At 37.5% G+C, this 19222-nt stretch overlaps 1 protein-coding gene across 7 annotated transcripts in view; it reads right to left on the reverse strand.

Moving 5' to 3' along the window:
* The window catches only part of RALYL (RALY RNA binding protein like), a 677252-nt gene extending 659025 nt beyond the window's left edge, over positions 1-18227 (reverse strand). For 2 of the 7 annotated variants that reach the window (XM_036094139.2, XM_036094137.2), the window contains exon 1: positions 17247-18063. The gene's annotated coding sequence lies outside the window, so the exon portion shown is untranslated. Of the gene's footprint in view, positions 1-16671; positions 16854-16920; positions 17075-17246; positions 18064-18086 lie in introns of those variants that run through there. The other 5 variants (XM_036094135.2, XM_036094143.2, XM_036094141.2 and 2 more) reach the window with 5 other exon arrangements.
* Between the last annotated feature and the right edge of the window lie 995 nt (positions 18228-19222).

Here is a 19222-nt window from a genome sequence, read left to right on the forward strand (position 1 = left end):
AAATATATTACTGGAAAAAAATAAGGAAAAAACAAAAAGACATACAATAAGACGTAAAATTTTTCTGTAAAATTGTAGGGAAGTCTCAATTTCTTGTCTTCAACTAGCAATCAGTAGGCCACAGACTCTATTTTGGGTAGCAACATTTTTTTACTATTGCCATCATCAACATGATGGGAGAAAACCCTAATTAACCCGCGTAAATGAAAGAAAAGCATTTGAAAACTTTCATTAAAATTAGTTCAGAATAATCTGCTGAGAAAACTGTTATTTTCTTCCTGTACTTTTTAGAATTCTACTGTGATTCACACAACAGACAAAAAATAAAAATGAAAACAAAAAAATTGGGCATCAAACGGTTCTAGTTCTTTTCTGCAAACTCTAGTCATCCTGGAAACTTTAGAGGACTCAAAAGGAGGCTATGTATGTACAGTTTCTCTTCCCTAGAAAAGATTCACAGCACCAGGCACTCTCTTTTTTTTTTTTTTTAAGATTTCGGTTTTATTTTATTCTTAGAGAGAGAGAGCATGGGTGGGGAGGAGGGGAGGGAGAGAGAGAGAGAATCCCAAGCTGGCTCCATGCTTAGAGTGGTGCTCGATGGTTACAGGGCTCGATCTCATGACCCTGAGATCTGAGCAGAAATCAAGAATTGAACTCTTAACCAACTGAGCCACCCAGGTTCCCCTCACAGCACCAGGCACTCTTCTGATGGCAGGTAAAAAGCCCAACTACCCTGAGTGATAAATGATAAATGCCATAAGCATCTTTCTCATTTCCATTTGCTTCTTTTTCAAAAGAATTAACATTCCTTTGTTGTTGGAAATAATTAATTTACAACTGCAAAAAGTACTGATGTCCTACTCCTTTCCCATGCAATTCTGTTTTTATGTTACGTTTTGAGTAACTTTCACAGGTGAGTGACATATTACTAAAAAGTGTTATTGTTTGTGCTAGTAAGCAACCAGAGTACTCCAATGTTAATACACATACATGTGGTGAAAATATTAAGAAATCACTATAACATTTTAAACTTTAAATTTTAAAAGCTCTGCATTTTTTTTAAAGTAAGTGTTCAAAATGTCACTGCCCATGTAAGAAAAATATTCTATGAAATACAATTACATAGGCTATTTCTTAGTGGTTAGGTTCTGAAGTAATCATGAAAGGTATGTAAAAACTGCTCCCGAAAATATCTGCAATAGGTTATATACTACTTCCATATATAAAACTCCGTGTGATATGGAGTATTTTTTTAGTATCATCTGTAAGTAAGTCCAACACAGTTTTTCTACTAATGTTGGACAAGAAGATAAATTTCCTGAACACTGGATGAAGTGTTAAGCTTGTGTTTTCACTAAAAATATAATTAAAAAGTACAAATTCATATAAATTAAAAGTGCATAAAATGCTACAACACTGTTCTAAAACAAACACAAAAAGATGTAAGTATGGGAATAAACATTATTTGAAATAAAAATCAGAAGAAAATGCAGAGAATCAACTAAAACATTCACAATTGGGTATGGCAAAGTATATTGTGAAATTCTACATTGCCATTAAAATTATGTTACAAATGATAGTTAATGACAGTGTGTTTTAAGTATATTTTTAAGTGCAAAATTTTACTACATATATTATATAGCATATGTCTAAACATTTATATGTTATTATTATGTATACACTACACAAATTATACAAGTATTACATAATTACAAACGTTTACTAAAAATTATATCACTGCTTATTTAAACAAAAGCTGAAAGGATTTATACCAAATAATATGAATAAAAAGGAAGATATAATTTTGAATCTCCTCACTAGTGATTAAAATTTCAACATCAATACTATCATAATAACAATGCTTCCTTTTAAGACTTTTTGAGCATTTTCCATTTTTATTTCATTTTTTAACAGATACACATTTTTTAGAATATATGCATCAATTGAGTTATCTGCAGGAAATCATCTGATAAAGTATAAAATTAAAAATTTGGATTTTGAGAATGAATATTCTATATCCAACTTCCTGCCCCTTGTGTTAAAGGAAATTATAAGACCAAACCATTTATTTTCAACTTGTAACAAATCCAAGCCTACCTTCTCTCCTAGGTATATTGTAAACCTAATCTGAGATTATGGGATTTCAATATAGATATATTAACCCCCTTCTCCTTCACCAGAGAAAGATCAAAAACAACTAAGGATTAATCCCCTAATTGAAGATCTGATAGACATAGCAATATAATGCTCACTAGATAAGTAAAAATACCAAATTCACAATTACATTTTTGACATGAAAGAAAAAAGTATAACTCGTTCATTAATATTTTGAGATAAATTAGTTTTGCAGTTACACAACTGAATCAAAACCATGGCACATTCAGTCAAAACCTTAGAACCCAAAATCTAGAATTAGTGTGTTTTGAGTACTTCCAGCTCCCTGTCTGGGTATCAAAAACAAGAAATCTCATAGTAAATTTTGTTTAAATTTAATGTTATACATGCATCTTTTAGGGACGAAGAAAGAGACACGGTATCAAAAAAAAAGGGGGCAAAAAAGAATGAGAGCTACTCCTCTCATTATATTCCATATGGTAACTAGATATCTAATGCCATTTCCTCCAGCTTTTTATAAGCAATGCATTTCCTCCCCTTCCCATTCCACACATTCACACAGTCATATCCCTCTCACTCACACAAGGACACACCTTGGAAGACTGTAAAGGGAATCCTGACCTAGGCTTAGCTCTGAAACAGTCAAATAATGAGAGATAATAGGTCAACATTCAATGTTCATATTTCCCCATCAGATTCTTGGTGACTCACAAGTTTTAACAAAGGATACTAAATCACTTCATTCTTGGAGACTGTATACAAATTGTTTAATATTCTATAAATTTGTGGTGTTCTTTTCAAATAATGTGTCATTCTACATACAGTCATCAAAAACTGGTTTGACTTTATTCACTTAATTATGAGTCATATTTTGTGAACAGAATTATATAGGAAATTAATCTTCTGATTTAATACAAAATAAGATACCATGTTAACCCTGAACTATATTTTTACCTCTTAGGGAATTTATCACCGTCTGCCCCTTCTACACCAAAATCTCCATTCTCATACATTATGGAGTATCTTGTGACACAAAGAATGGTGAAAAGCTAATTTTCAAGAAATATTTATTGAGCAAATATTAATATTCCTTAGCCAACTGACCATACTCTGATGCTAACTGACTGAGCCACCCAGGCGCCCCGAGATTACTTTTTAGCAAAAATGAACTTCGGTGGATTTCAGGTTAGATTTTAATAAAAAGTGAAAGCTAAAATTGAGACAATCAGAGAGTATATCAAAATATATCCTGGCTAATCTCTGCTAAGGATCAAGACATCAAAGAAGTTTTAAAGCATGACATAGTCCTGAGACTTCTGAACTCTCTAGATCTGCATTTTCCTAGTCATAGCTACTAGCACGTATCTATTGAGCACTTTTTAACCTTGGCTAGTTCTGTGCTCTACGTGTAAAATACAAATTGGATTTTAAAGATTTAGTACCAAAAAAAATGCAGAATGTTTAAAAAATAATTTTATATTGATTACATGTTGAAATAACCATTTTTGATAAACTGAGTTACATAAAATATATTATGAAAATTAATTTCATGTTTCTTTTTTCTTCTTAATGTCTCTTCTAAAAAATTTAAAATTACACATGATGGCTTGTTTTCCTGGCTTGCCTTCTCTTTCACCTGGGCAGTGCTGATCTCGAGAATGTCTTCCCGTTGTCCTCCTCCTTATTTCCCCTCTTCCCTCTTCTACACTTTCTTTTTTGTTTTTTTTTTTTCTACAATTGCAACAATGACAGGAGGGAGGCCTGGAATAAGGAAGGAAGGCTCTAGCAATTCTGAAATAAAGATTACAAACATGATGGAAACACACTCAGAGATTAAATAAAACAAAATATTTTCATACTATTGGTTCACTAGTTTTTAGAAGATTTTATTTCTTCAAAGGACAGAGAGCAATAACGGGGGGCAGGGGTAAAGGGAGAAGCAGACTCCCCACTCAGCAGAGAGCCCCACCCGGCACTCAATCCCAGGACCTTGAGTTCATGACCAAAGCCAAAGGCAGACACTCAACCAACTGAGCCACCCAGGCACCCCACTAATCTAAATTATTAATAAAATGACAGTTGACCATTGAACAACATAGGGGTTAGGGGCTCTGACTACTGTGCAGTTGAAAATCCACATATAACTTCTGACTCTCCAAAAACTTAACTACTAATAGCCTCTTGACCAGAAGCCTTACTAATAGTATAAACAGTCGATTAATGGATATTTTGTATGTTATCGGTCATATATACTGTATTCTTACAATTAAGATGGAGAAAGCTATTAATAAAATCGTAAGGAAAATACACTCACAGTGCTGTACTGCATTGATCAAAAAAAAACCAAAACAAACAAACCCGTGCATAAGTGGACCCGCACAGTTCAAACCTGTGTTGTTCAAGGGTCAACTGTACATTGTTGTCCACCTAAAGCATCTAAATACATAGATATTTCTGAGCTCCTTTTATATGTTTTATAGTACTTAAGAGTTTCTAATAAGGTGTTTTTATTTGAAATTTTGAATAATCTCAATATATTCCAAAATAAAATTCATTTTCCCAAATAATGAACTTTATTTTAATGAATAAAATATGAATACAAAGTCATACACTCATATTAACTGTACCTCCTTATTGCTGACCTCTTTTTTTCTTTGAAAGTTTATCATTCTTTTTCATCTTCCAATTTCCTTTCCAGATGGCCCTCTCTAAATCTTGTGGTTGCTGTTGTCCTCTTCATTGGCCTATTTACTTTTCCTGCTACACATTTTCCCGTATGCGCTCATGTATTCCTAACTTTGGATACGATATCCAGAGTATTGTCAAATCTCCCAATCTGAGGACCTTGCAAAGTCACTGGAAGAAAGAGAGAGGCACTGCATTCCAAATTTTTCAAGTGCCTTAATAATCTGTGTAACCATAAGTAATCATCTGTACTTTTCTTAATTCTGATTACCTTACTGTCTCTTTTCACATGCACCATTTCCTTCAAGTAGGTTGTCAGTTCATGAGGACAGGGTCTGTGTCTTGTTTTGTTCTTCAACTTTTTTTTAAAACTCACTTAGATACAATAGATTCCCAATATATAGTGGAAGAATGAATGAACAAGTGTTCAAAATCACAATTATGCTCAGAGCAGAAACACTACCGAAGACTATGAGAAGGACAAGAATGGCGAATGATGCAGCACAGTTCTGAATAAAAGCATTGTGTTTTTAAATATTCCCTATGTAGGGAGCTGCTGTGCAGGTGCCTATTTTATTAGACAAATGTCACTGACCTAATGATGTACAAATCAAATATCTTTTTCTCCATTTTTTAAAGAAGGCATGTTGGTGTAAGTGTGGAGCAAAAGGCTTGTGTTCAGATCTTTAGTCAGACATCTGACAGCACTTTTGACAAGCCATCTGTCTGATCCTCAATGTCTTCCCAGATATTACTATCTGGAATAATAATATATTCTTCCAGGGTGTAACAAAGATGAGGCACAATATGACTAAGCACTTAGCAGTGAGTCTGACCCATAACGGATGATCTATAAATGGAATGAGGTCATAGCAGCTACAGCAACATATCCAGCAATAACAATAGCTATTGTCTGTCTACCTAACTGGACTTCTGACTTAAAAAAAATCTTGACCTAGACAAAAAAAAATATATTAACAAACACTTTATAACCTTCTTTAAGTCTGAATCATTTACTGTTATGTTTAGAAAGTATTTTAGTGTAGTATCCTATATTAGTTTCCCTGGTTCTGATCAGTAACTTCTTACAAAACTCAACTTGGGTTGCAGTAACCATTGCAGAGTTTATTTCTATATTCCCTGAATATTCTAACCAAATAGGATCAAGATAAATGCAAACATTACTTATCTACAGCTCTCTTTATGATGTTCCAAAAGAGAGTACTAAAATCCTACATAAATGAAAAAAAATTCCTTTATGACATCAGTCAATTATAAACCTCTAGAAATGTCATTGATACTTTTTAGCACGTTTTAAAGCTTTCCTTTCCACCTTCTTCCCTGTCTGCAATTATGGATTTAAAAAATCCTTTCTCTAGGGGCGCCTGCATGGCTTAGTTGGCTAAGCATCAGACTCTTGATTATGGCTCAGGTCATGATCTCTGGGTCCTGGGATCGAACCCCTCATGAGGCTCTGAGCTCAGCTCAGAGTCTGCTTGAGATCCTCACCCCTGCCCCTCCCCCTGTTCAAGTACATGTGCCCTATCTCTCAAAATAAATAAATAAATCTTTTAAAAAAATCCTTTTTCCAAATTACACTTTAACACTCAGCCTTTCCTCACAATGCTTTAACTTCTCAATATCAGCAACCTTAGTAAGCCACATGCCTTCCCAAACTCTAAAATGTGTTCATCATTTGACTCTGTTCCACTATCAAAATCTGGAAGAATAATATTCTCCTCTGACCAAAGACATCCATCCTTGCACCTTTCTCATTCTATTAAAAATAGTAAACTTGCTATTAGTTTTCATCCTGACTTCAGGCTCTCAATTCTTAACCTGTTCTTAGTTCATTCATCTCCTGGAGCTGACCTTGCCCCCTTTCCCAGCCCAGATTTATGGCCCTTCTTTTCTATAACATACTCACTATGTTAGAAAGCCAGGCTCTTTGTTTTGCATTATGCATACCTTGCTAATCTTCTAATCAAGTAAACTTCAGTTGTTTGCTAGACCCATTCAGATTATAGACTAAGTACTGCTAAAGAAAGTGATGCGATTGCCTTGACTAAAATGTGACAAATTGTTGTCAATTTCGCCAAGTTTCCCCTTATGGCTCTATGATCTTTTTTACAGACCTCTTGCATATTCTTGGCTATATTCTCCAAGCTCCTATCCCCATACCAGTTCTTCTCAATGTATGACCTTGCACTTAACCTGAGAAGACTAAAGTCACCATTACATGCCAAACTCCCTGCAGGCATGGAGTCTTATTACCACTGAATCTCCATCCTCCAGTACACCGCTGAATAAATAAGGAATTCTGGAGGCGCCTGGGTGGCTCAGTCGTTAAGCGTCTGCCTTCGGCTCAGGTCATGATCCCAGGGTCCTGGGATCGAGCCCTGCATCGGGCTCCCTGCTCGGCGGGAAGCCTGCTTCTCCCTCTCCCACTCCCCCTGCTTGTGTTCCCTCTCTCGCTGTCTCTCTCTCTGTCAAATAAATAAATAAAATCTTTAAAAAAAAAAAAAATAAAAATAAATAAATAAATAAATAAGGAATTCAGTTAACTAATAAACTGACTGAATTTCTTTCCTCTTCTAATACACAAACATCTTCTTGTGCTAGCACTGATCACACTAACCCCTCAGAACATTCTGAAACTTGCTCCTGAAAATTACCATCCTCATCCTTACAGTTCCACCTCTTCTTGCTAGGGGATTCCATCCTGAAAAAAGTAAATATGCATTCAGATTTTCTTTATTCTGGCTTAAAAATATACCCTTTATTCAATAATATTACTCCTTGAATAATATCTCAGTCCCACGGTTAGCATTAAACTTCATTTACTTCTTGTCTTCATATCTTCAAGACCCCAAATGACCTTAAACATGGGCAACGGGACTTATTTCTGCTTCTGTTTAATTCTAATATACATATTTTTTCTCAATGACAACTAATGGATTTTTCAACATTTTAACTGAAAAAAAAATCAGATAATCTGAAAGAGTACAATGAAATCTGCATAACATCTCCTTGCATTCAAAAATTAACAAATGATGAGTTGTTCCAGACACATCACACACACATTTGATGATGACTCATAAGAACGCATGACACTTATCACTACACTCAGCTTGCATCTCCTAATATCATTTATTATCTAGCCTATATATAAATTTTCCCAATTCTACCAAGATTTGAGCCTGTTTCTTTTTTTTAAATAGGATCAAATACAGCTTCCAGTATTGCATTTGTTTTTCTTTTACTCTCGTCTAAAGTTTTTTTTTAAAGATTTTATTTATTTATTTATTTGAGAGAGAGAGAGAGAGCACACATGAGAGGGGGGAGGGCCAGAGGGAGAAGCAGACTCCCTGCCGAGCAGGGAGCCCGATGTGGGACTCGATCCTGGGACTCCAGAATCATGACCTGAGCTGAAGGCAGTCACTTAACCAACTGAGCCACCCAGGCGCCCCGACTTTTACTGTCTTCTAATCTAGAAAATTCTCCCTACCGTGGTGTGAAACTTTTGAAGAAACTAGGCCACATGTCTGGTATGTTCAATGCAGAATACTAAACCTTGGAAATTTGTCTCTTTCCTCAAGGTTTAGTTTAACCTGTTCCTCTTTCCCTCTCTTTTTCTGTAAACTGAAAGTTAAGTTTAAACAGGTTTTATTAGATTCAGCTTGAACATTCTAGCAACAATATTTCAAAAATGGTGCCAGATGGAGACTTGATACTGCATCCATCAGGAGGCTTATGGATCAGGCTCTCTATTAATGAAGCTAGGGTTGATAACTTAGTTATTTAAAAAGACAATAGCTAGAAGCAATTAAGAAGTAATATTTGAGCACCATGAGAATATGTTACTGCCCAAAATACTTTTAACTAATGATTTTAAGCACCTGTTGATGATTCTTGACAGAATTATTTATTTCACCTGGAGTTATAAACTAATTTTCTAATTCTAGCATCTCTTACATAAATCAACCCACATCGTTTTGTAAAGAATTGGTCCCTCATCAACTAGAGAAGAGTACTTCCTTAGAAAAACAGGCTAACCATTTCCTTCAATTTAATTATTATCAGAATTATTTCCTGTTTTGGGTTTTATTTGTTTGTTTTTGAGTTTCACTATGGACTCATGGATTTTACTTCACTCAATGTTTTACAAACTGTTACAGTCACTCTTGTTGGAGCAGGTCACTGAGAAGATGTGACAGGTGGTTGACCCTCCAGCTGGACCCAGGCAATCAGATGCTCCTTACCTCCTCCCCTATCCTTGAAATGTACATTTCACCCACCATTCCCACACTAGGAGCCACTTCAAGTACACAGTCTTAAGAGGGTAATGTGCTGTTGAGCCCATCCCGACTGGATACATGACTGAACCCCACTAAGGTATCTATCTAAACTTTTGAGATTCTGGTGGATAGATGCAAAGATCGATGAACCATGAGAGACTATGGACTCTGAGAAACAAACTGAGGGTTCTAGAGGGGAGGAGGGTGGGGGGATGGGTTAGCCTGGTGATAGGTATTAAAGAAGGCACATATTGAATGGAGCACTGGGTGTTATATGCAAAGAATGAGTCATGGAACACTACATCAAAAACTAATGATGTAATGTATGGTGATTAACATAACATAATAAAATAAAATTAAAAAAAAAACAAAGATCTACTTGTCTTGTGACCACCCTATGCAAATTCTCTTGCTTATTAAAACTGCCACCTACAACCTAGACCGATGTGCCTTTCGCTTCAGTTTCTCCTTACCCTCGGAGTATGGGGGCCAGTTTCAAATTTCACCCAAGAAACTCCTGAGGTTGCAAACCAACAACACTTGATGTTCAAATTTATCTGAATTTGGCAATGGGAAGGCCCTTCAAACTGGCTCTCATTTATAGTTACGATTTACAAATAAAGTTGACACAATCTTACTCATCTTTGGACATTTCCTTACTTTCTGGCACAATGAGATATCCACTTGTACTTTTTCTGCCTAGACTTAAAATCAGCCAGTTCTCTAAAAAGCTCTGGTCCCCTTGAGTAGGAAATGGTATTTAGAAACCACAATTTGTGCACTGGATGTGCTCACTGCAACCAGAGACACTGTTTAGAAGACTTTTTCAGGAGACAGAGCTAGTAAATATATTTATTTTTAAAAGCTTTGTATTTTAATATATGATAGCTTAGCCCCTTCTTTGCTCTTCTTTTTTGGAATTATCCTGGCTATCCTTGCATGTTTATTTTTCTATATGTAATTAAAAATCAGCTTACCTAGTTCCAGGAAAACTTTTTATGGTCTTTCTATTGAGATCAGGTTACATGCACACACACACAGAAACACACATACAAAAGTATGTGACACACACAATTTTAAGGACTGACCTCTTTATGATGTTGTCACATCATATCCAGAATTTTTCCTTTGTTCAAGTTCATTCAGTTCCTTTTTAAAATCAGTGGATTTTAATTACAGATCCCACCCACCATTCCCACACTTCTCAAGCCTCACCTTCCTGTAAGCCTATGCAGCATTAGCCCTATTGAACACCACTTCTCCTTTACACACACACGTTTCCTAAGCTTCAGTGGGTATTCTCCTCTTCCTCTTTTTCTGCTTTTAACCAGATCTTTTTACATCCAATCAAAAAAATGCAGGTGTTTCCCAAATTTTTGCCTTTGAATGAGTTATTCCCTCCTAAAGTTTTGGCATAAATAAGTTTGCAATATCTCTATCTTTCAGCGTGTTTTCCAGCTTTAGAGCTGAATTTCATTGCACATTGGTCATTTTATCCAGGAATTAATGTTGGAACTTCAAATCAGTGATATGTCCAAAGCTGAACCATTCTCCCAGCAAGTCAGGTTCTTCTCTAGATATTTTTATTTTTTGGTTTTGTTTTATACCACTAGTCTTCCTTCCTTCCTTCCTTCCTTCCTTCCTTCCTTCCTTCCTTCCTTCCTTCCTTCCTTCCTTCCTTCCTTCCTTCCCTTTCCTTCCTTCCTCCCTCCCTCCCTCCTTCTCTCCCTCCTTCCTTCCTCTTTTTCCTTCTTTTTCTTCCTTCCTTCCTTCCTTTTAAAGAAAGAGAGAGAGCTGGGGGGAGGGGGGGGAGAGGGAGAGAGAGAATCTTAAGCAGGCTCCATGCCCAGCATGGAGCCCAGCTCAGGGCTCAATCTCAGGAACCTAAAATCATGACCTGAGCCAAGTTCAGAAGTCAAACCCTTAACGGACTGAACCACCCAGGCACCCCTATACCACTTGTTCTTGAGTTATCCAGATTCCAAACACAAAGGCAGATCTTAAGGGTCCTTCTGCCTTGGCCTTCAAATCCACTGTTTTTATGGACTTGCAGATATACCATCATCTTTGCAATCCATTTCATCACGTTCATTTACACTACCTCCACGGTGGTTTATGTTTCCCATTCTTTATTGAAAAATAACCACTTTTCATGTTCCAAGGAAACTACTTAATAATGGAAGACTTTTTCACACATCTGAAGCAATTAAAAACAGTATCCTAAAATAACATCTTACAGTTATATGTGTTTTATGTTATTAACAAATGGATAAAATGAGCTTGAAGAAACTGTGACATCCAAATATGTGTTAACAGTGAATTCTGAGGTGGAGATGATGTTGATCGTGAGATGCTGGTAGACAGAAGAGACACCTATATTTATAGACTTGCTGTGTTATGAAAATTGGTGGTTCTGTTTTCCTTGTGCAGAAGACTAAGTTTTCACTTCACACTGCAAAAGCCTCAAGTATAGATTACACTTTGTACTTAGTAAGTAAATATTTGTTGAGTGTTTCCCCCTGGTCATCTAGAAAGCCACTTGTAGATGTTGAACCATCTAATTTTGTCTTGACCACAGAGTACCAGCGGCTCCTGACAAATTTCCATGATTTGGTTCTCTTTAGAAAATCCTACAGTCATGGAAAGATTTGTGATGTTGTGGTTACTTGAAAGTCCTTTCAGGACCAGTAAATGTCTCTGTGTAAATGGTGCCATTTTCTATTATTTCTGGCCACAGCACTTACTACTAAAAGTGACTACAGTGGTTTTAAATTATGTACCAAGAATAAAGATGCAGCAGTTGTTTTAGATTAGCTGAAACAAAACAAACAAATCCCTCTCCACAAATGGAACATCCCTGTACAGAAGGAGGGACATAAGGTATCAATTCAGACATTCCTGTCACTTTCCCCTTTACTACCTGTGGAGCTTCAAACAAGTTACATATCTAAGTCTCAGCTTCCTCAAAAATGTAAAATAATGATATTACCTACTCATGGAAGAACAAATGGAACTACATTCATTTGATACATCAATAAATGTTAGTCTTACTTTTCTGTCCCGCTCATCTTGATTAAAGAAAACATAGCCCTTGCCTACTCCAATCTGGTAACAATTTCCAAACTGACTCAAATATATGTTGTACCTTTAACAACTTAGCATATAACTATCAAAATGTGTATCTATACACATGGATTCTGTATGAATGCAATTAATTTCCACTCTTAAAATTTAGACAAAATATTCAACTATATTATTCTAAGTAAAATATATAGAGAGAAATTGATGAGTTAGATGTAATGTTATAAAACATATTTATGCAAATAAAATCTCGAATTTTTCTTTATTATGAGGTGCTTAATGATGCATTCCATTGCATCTTTCAGAAAAGCAGGACAAGGTTCCCATGTTCTCCATTATATTTCTCTCCACTTAGATTTATCATGATCCAAGGAATAAATCTTACAGCCTTGACCCCAGCTGAAGAGTCTCCAAGGACAGTCCAGAACACTTTTATCCTAAACACTAAATAAGTTCTTCCATTGCCTTCTCTGCAGCTTGGAATGGATAGAAAATGAAATCAACACCTTTATATTCTCTAGGTTTCAGCCCCAGAAAACAGCAAGATAATGCAAAACAAACAAAAAAGTTTAATTTGTGAGAGAATTACAAAAACACGAAACCAATTGTCCATAAGTTAACTGTTAACAGAAGTCTAACAAAACAAATGAACAGCAACAAGGACAAAAAAAATGCCCCAATATTTTCTTGAAAAACTAAAATCTGTAAGAATAAAGTAAAACTAGTAGAAGTTGGCAATGGCTGGGTTAGATATATCTCTTCCACAGGTCAAAATTTAATAATAAAAATAAGAGTGATTACACATATTATATTTACATAACACTTGCTAAATGTGTAACTAGCTTTTTGTACATACATTTTATTTCATAATTATCATTCTCAAAATCATGGTGTAGTGAAATGAATTGCCCCTGTCATCAAAAATGTGCAAGTTTATGTTGCCACTGCCAATTACTAAAGAGATATTTATTAAATTAAAAAATCATATTAAATTATGAAAATGGGATTTTAAAGGCACCTGTGCAAGTCACTAGAAATAGCAAATAATAATAATATGAAAGAATAAGAAAATAATAACAATAACTTCAGATCAATGAGGAATTTTTTAAATTAGTTTTTAATTATATTTCAGAGCTCCATAAACAAGTTTCAGGAATAAAATTCATCATTATTGGGGCGCCTGGGTGGCTCAGTCGGTTAAGCGGCTGCCTTCGGCTCAGGTCATGATCCCAGGGTCCTGGGATCGAGCCCCGCATCGGGCTGCCTGCTTGGCGGAGAGCCTGCTTCTCCCTCTACCTCTGTCTGCCGCTCTGCCTACTTGTGCTCTCTATGTCTGTTAAATAAATAAATAAATCTTTAAAAAAAAAAAAAAAATTCATCATTATTGCAGTTTTTTATGCACAAAATAGAATTTTCTTAATGACAACATGATAGAAGAAGTGAAGAAATGACTGTATTTTTTAAAATCACAGCTAATAAGCATATAAAAATAAGTTTTCAAAAGTCAGAAAGAATAAATAAATTTAAATAATGTATTTTCTTCAATTTCCTTTCTTTCATGCAAACTATTCTAAATATCTGCTTCTCTTCTACTTCCAATGTAGAGCTTTACTTGATTTGATGCACTGTATAATTAGTTGCTTGGAATACCAGTAAAGAGTAAACAAAGCATGACCATACTCTTACTCAAGAGGAATGCATTCAAGAATGTAACAGACATCGGAGCTTTTCCACACGCTTTATATTAGCTCATTTAAAAAATGATTATTTTACCTAAGAAACAGTTATTCTTGTAGCACATGATTCTTTTAACTAGGAAAATACAATATTTGTGGCACATCATATGTATGTGCATTACTTTTCTATTCCATTATTCTTATATTCTAAAGGCATCATTTGTTTGCATAAATATGGTATCTCTTTTAAACAGTAGCCTTTCATAAAAATTAGAGAAAATAAATTGGCCATCTTTTTTTTAAAAAGGCAGTATATTTTTTGTGGTTAAGAATATAAAGAGTGCCTCTATAAATTATGTGTTTGAAACTTTCCCCCTCATACATAACACCACCACAGTGTGGCTGCCTCATGCAAACTAAGAAAAAAAATAAGTGTGCTACTTGTTTGCTTTTAATCATATAAGGGTAAATATAAGGGAAAAAAATAAATGTTTATTTTTAATGATGAAAATTTCATTCAAAAATGTTTGGACAAACCACACACTTAAGACAGGACTCCAACTAAAGGTTTCTTTTTCTATAATGTTCAAGACTGGAAAAGAAACTGTAAAATTAATTCAGTAATCCAGGATTTTTCAAAATGTCCAAATGTCAGCATCCCATAGAAAAGTTCTAGGAAATTTAACAGCTGTTTTAACTTTGTGATGATTTATTTGCCGAAATTTAAATGAAACTCTCAAAGTCGGCTAACAGTCCAAAAAACAATTTAATTTATACATCTTCTTACCCTCACCCATCACCTCTACCTCCCAGACCCTTTCTCCCTGCAGTTGAAAATAATTTGCATGATTAAGCTGATCAGAATCTGGGTGGGTTGCTTACTAAATGAAAGAACAACATTATTTTTCCATAAGAAACCAGTAGGCGGTGCTAACTCTAGGATACTACATGCAAAGATTTTAAACCAAAACACACATAGACTAGGTGACCAGTTTAAAGAGTTGTAGAATTCCCAGTATATTCATGAAGGAGGAAATTTCAAAAATTTGCATGTAATAGAATTTAACATAAGTATGAAATAAAATGAACTATGACTATTAAATAAATGAAAACCTAACATGAATTAAAGGTTCTTAGTATGATCTTTAGTTACAGAATTCAAAGCACAGCTACATATTTGTTCCCACATTAAAATCCTATGAACATCTTCATCTGCCCCATTATAGTTTCAATCTCATTTGGAAACATCATACAGTACAGCTCAAGCACTGCTCCAATCTTAAGACCCAATTACCCCCACCTCAGGGCAGCAACTCGTCTTCTGAATGAAAATTCTGGTTTGATTGCTCAAGTTTTTTCTTTCTACTCATCCTGTTTCTCCTTTTCAAAAGAACTTAATGATTTACAGTACATATAAACTGCTAAGAAATATTATACACATGCATTCACTTGCCTTTTTAAATAAATGAGCACTTCTATTTATATACATTATGATAAAAGTGATTAAAAAGTGGCTTTTTAAATGTTTTTGCTAGCTGCTTAAACCATATGAAAGATTATATTTTAGTAATGTGCTCACTACACACACACACACACAAATCAAAAATTAAAGCTTAGTAGTAACAATATTTGTGCCAAATCTTAGAACTATACCCTTTGTGATATCAAGTCTGGTAGTCCACAGACAAGACATGAGCTGTCTTCCTTATATAAATGCAACAGGACTTTCTTAACAGAGAAAAGCTACCCAGAGTACAAAAATAACTCAACTGTAACTTCCAAAGACCACTGAGAATGCACTGTGAATTTTTTTTTAAAAAGCTTTCTAGATATTGAAATAAATTTTAATGTTCTACAGATAAATGATCATTAGTACTCCTAACTCTTTCACCACAAAGAGTAAATAAATATAGGCATAAAACTTTTCATTCCACCAGCTGAGGTGACAGACTTACAGAAATATTTGTTTTAAAAGCCATAGTTTAAGTAATTAACCCATTTGTTACAGGCCCTTTTGTATGCTGGTATTTGTTTTGTCTATAGATACTCTAGAAGAAAACTTAATTTTAGAAGTAAAAAGTTATATCCTTTGCTTTATATTTACTTTAACAGAATTCAAATTATATACATATGACAGATTTAAGGCTAAACTTTTCATTTAAGAAAAAAAAGGAAAGAACATCAGAGCTTCAAAATCAAATCATTTAAATAATAGTTACCCTCCAGATTTCAAGATTTAAAGTATGACAAGAAATTTGTTTGGACAGCAAGTTCTCCAGCAGATTCTGTCACTGTGTTTAAGTACAGAAAAAGCTTTTTTATTATCAACTGGTACATCTCCAAAAAGCAGTGCTAGATGATACTGGAAATATGTAACAGGACAATCATAAAATATCTTAAACTCCACAGAATACCGTCAACACCGAGTACTGTAATGCTACCAATACACCGAAATCAATGATCACACCATCACCAACCCCGACCCCTTGCCCTGTGCTCAGTTCTCAGGGGAAAACTCTGGAACCACTGATCAGGTGGTTAAAAATAGGAAAAACGCTGTTGTCCCTTTAAAACTTAAATAAAAGACTAATTTGTACCTTAGGGGTGTAGTCTCATTAATGCAAACTAACAGTTACGTCCTCAATTTAAAACCCAACTGACCACCACAGAAAGTTAACTATTTCCCCAACCCCTGGAAGACGCCAGCGAGCACTTAAAACCAAAGCAACACGGCAGGGAAAGAAAAGATCCAAAGACAACACCACTAAGAAAGCAAAACCCTTCGGAACAAGCACAACGGGCTGGGAAAGACCTACTGCGTTGTTTACTCGTGGCATAGAGGAGGAGCAGGAGTTGAGCGTGAGGGGGCTGGTGCCATCCTCAGGGATCTGGAAATGTCTCGAGCTCCCGGCCCGCGTGGCCAGAAGCCAGCCCCTTCGGAAGATGCTGCCCCTGCCGCTTCTCCCCACGTCTCCCCGGCGCTCCGAGGGGCCGCCCCAGCCGACCCGCGCCGCGTCCTCGGCCCTCGCCCCTCCTGCTCCGCAAGTGGCCCTCGGAGAACTTACAGGGCCCGCGTCCCCAGCCGGCGCCGCCGGCGGCGCAGACACCGCCCGCCGCGGAGATGACCTGGGCGCAGCCTGGGGAGGGACCGTATTTTGCGCACATCCAAAAAGGATCCCGAGGCAGGGAACGGACTTTGGTTTTCCCTAGCTCCGGGCACGGCTTTCCCCACGGCGGGCTCGGACACTGCCCGGAGACGCGCGCGGGAGCGAGCGCGCGCGCGCGCACACACACTCACACACACACACACACACACACACACAGAGCTTTCTTTGCCAGGACCAGTGTTGCCATTGCAAACCCGGGAAACGCCTCCAAGGGGACCAAGTACCTGCTCTCTGCGAGCTGCTCAGCTGTTCACTTCATCCTCCGTTGACAAGGAAACCAAACCGCACTTCATTTTTTTTTCCAGAAAAACCTTCCACTGCCATCATTTGAAAATTGATTTACGGGGAGGGGAAGGGGAGGAAGAAGGGATAATATATAGATATCAGGATATCTATCATAAAATTATCTCGGTTTTTAAAAAAATTCAAATGTGCAAAAGTCACAGTTAATATAAAGGAGGAAAAAAGTATTTTGCTTAAAAATTATCCCAGTAACCAGCTGCAAGAAAAGTTTCATGTTATCAATGGGTGTCAAAAACAGGAGGGAAAAAAACGAATTTGTTCTCACCGGCTTCCAAAAACGGCACAAAAAGATAGAAAATTAATGTTTTTTGCTCAGTGGTTTGTACCAGTATTGCAAAACCACAAACTTGTAAACACTGCCGTAAAATCCCACCTATACAAAAATCTTATCAGAAAAAAGAGTATGCAAAAAAAAAGAGTTAGAAACATGCTTTTTATTTTTACAAAGGAAAAAAAAAATAGGCACCATACTTCACATCGCTTTTTCCATAAAACCAGTTGCATATTTTGCTGGACTTGGGAGTCGCTCCCAGCGGGCACGGTCGCCGCGGACTCCCAGACACAGCGCCTTGTCTACAGAACCATCTCATGCTAGAAAAACTTGGATTCAGGAAAAGGCTCAAAACCATGCTCCTCCAGCTTTCCCAAATATAAACAATAATCAAAGAAGTGGAAAAAAAAGAAGAAAAACAAAAACAAAAAACAAAAAAAAAGGACAAAAAAAAAGAATAGGACAAGAATGCCACTGAGAAGGTACTCACCGAGCGGGAGTAAAATGTTGGAATAAAAATGAGATTTAGTATAAAATACAGTATGGCGGTGGAAGAAGGAATGAAGCGCGTTTTTTTCTCTCAGTCTCTGCCTCGGGCACTGACACGTGACTCGGAGCCAGGCTGACTTGCAGGCAGCCTGGAAGGACTGAGGCTGCGAGGGGGGAAGCCCCACGGAGCCCAACTCCGGCGGCGAGGCGGCGGCGGCGGCGGCGGCGGCGGCGGGGAGCCCGGCGCCTGGGAGCGGCAGCACTAGGGGTGGCAGCGGCAGCTTGCGGCGAGGCTGCCTCCGCTGTGAGCCCAGACGAGCAGGTGCCCCTCACGCTGAGGCTGAGCACACGCACACGCACACGCAAGACAGGCAGGGCGCCGGCGAGAGGGGGAGCGGAGCGGGGTTGGGCCGGAGGCGCGCAGCTGCCGCTGCCTCTGCCGCCGCTGCCGCTATTACTGCTGCTGTTGCTGCTGCTCCCGCCCCCCCCCCCCCCGCCACCGCCTCCGATGGGGAGCGCGTGTTCTGGGGCAGCTCTGGGCATGCTGTTCAAACGCCTTAGAGGAGGTGAACAACTTGCTGCTCACCTCAAAGTTGTTGTTGCTTGCCACTTGCTTATGCATTCATCTATTTTTCTTTTTTTTTAATCTCTAGGTAGTTACCCGGGGAGAGATCCCACCCCTTTCTCTCCCGAAGTTTCACTATTAAAGCCCTATTTAACTCGTTCATTTTTTTCCTCCCTGATTTCCCATTTCTCATCCCTCCTAAGCTGCCTTTGCCTCTGCTGTTCCCTTCCCCTAGATCTGCGCTTCCCCCTCGCGGTTCTCAGGGAACCTGGCGCAGCGCGATACTGGGGGCGTTGTCTCGGGCTAAGCCACAGTCAATCTTTATTGCAATCAGAACGTGCAGCATCTTTCCTGCCGCCACCAACGAAGAATGTTTGCAGTTTGAAATACAAAACAAAATCTCTCGTTTAGGAAACCCCGTTCCGGGTTTCTGTTTGCGGGCTGCAGAGCAATGGGTGGGGGCATGGGTGTCGTTAATTTATTCATTCGTGGACCAAGCATTGTTTGTTTTGTCTCCGTGTGCGCGCGTGCTTCCAAGCCCGTCTGGAAGGCTGCGCGGGTCCATTCTCCAT

This window comes from Halichoerus grypus, chromosome 5 (genome assembly GCF_964656455.1).
Source record: "Halichoerus grypus chromosome 5, mHalGry1.hap1.1, whole genome shotgun sequence".
Taxonomy (NCBI): domain Eukaryota; kingdom Metazoa; phylum Chordata; class Mammalia; order Carnivora; family Phocidae; genus Halichoerus; species Halichoerus grypus.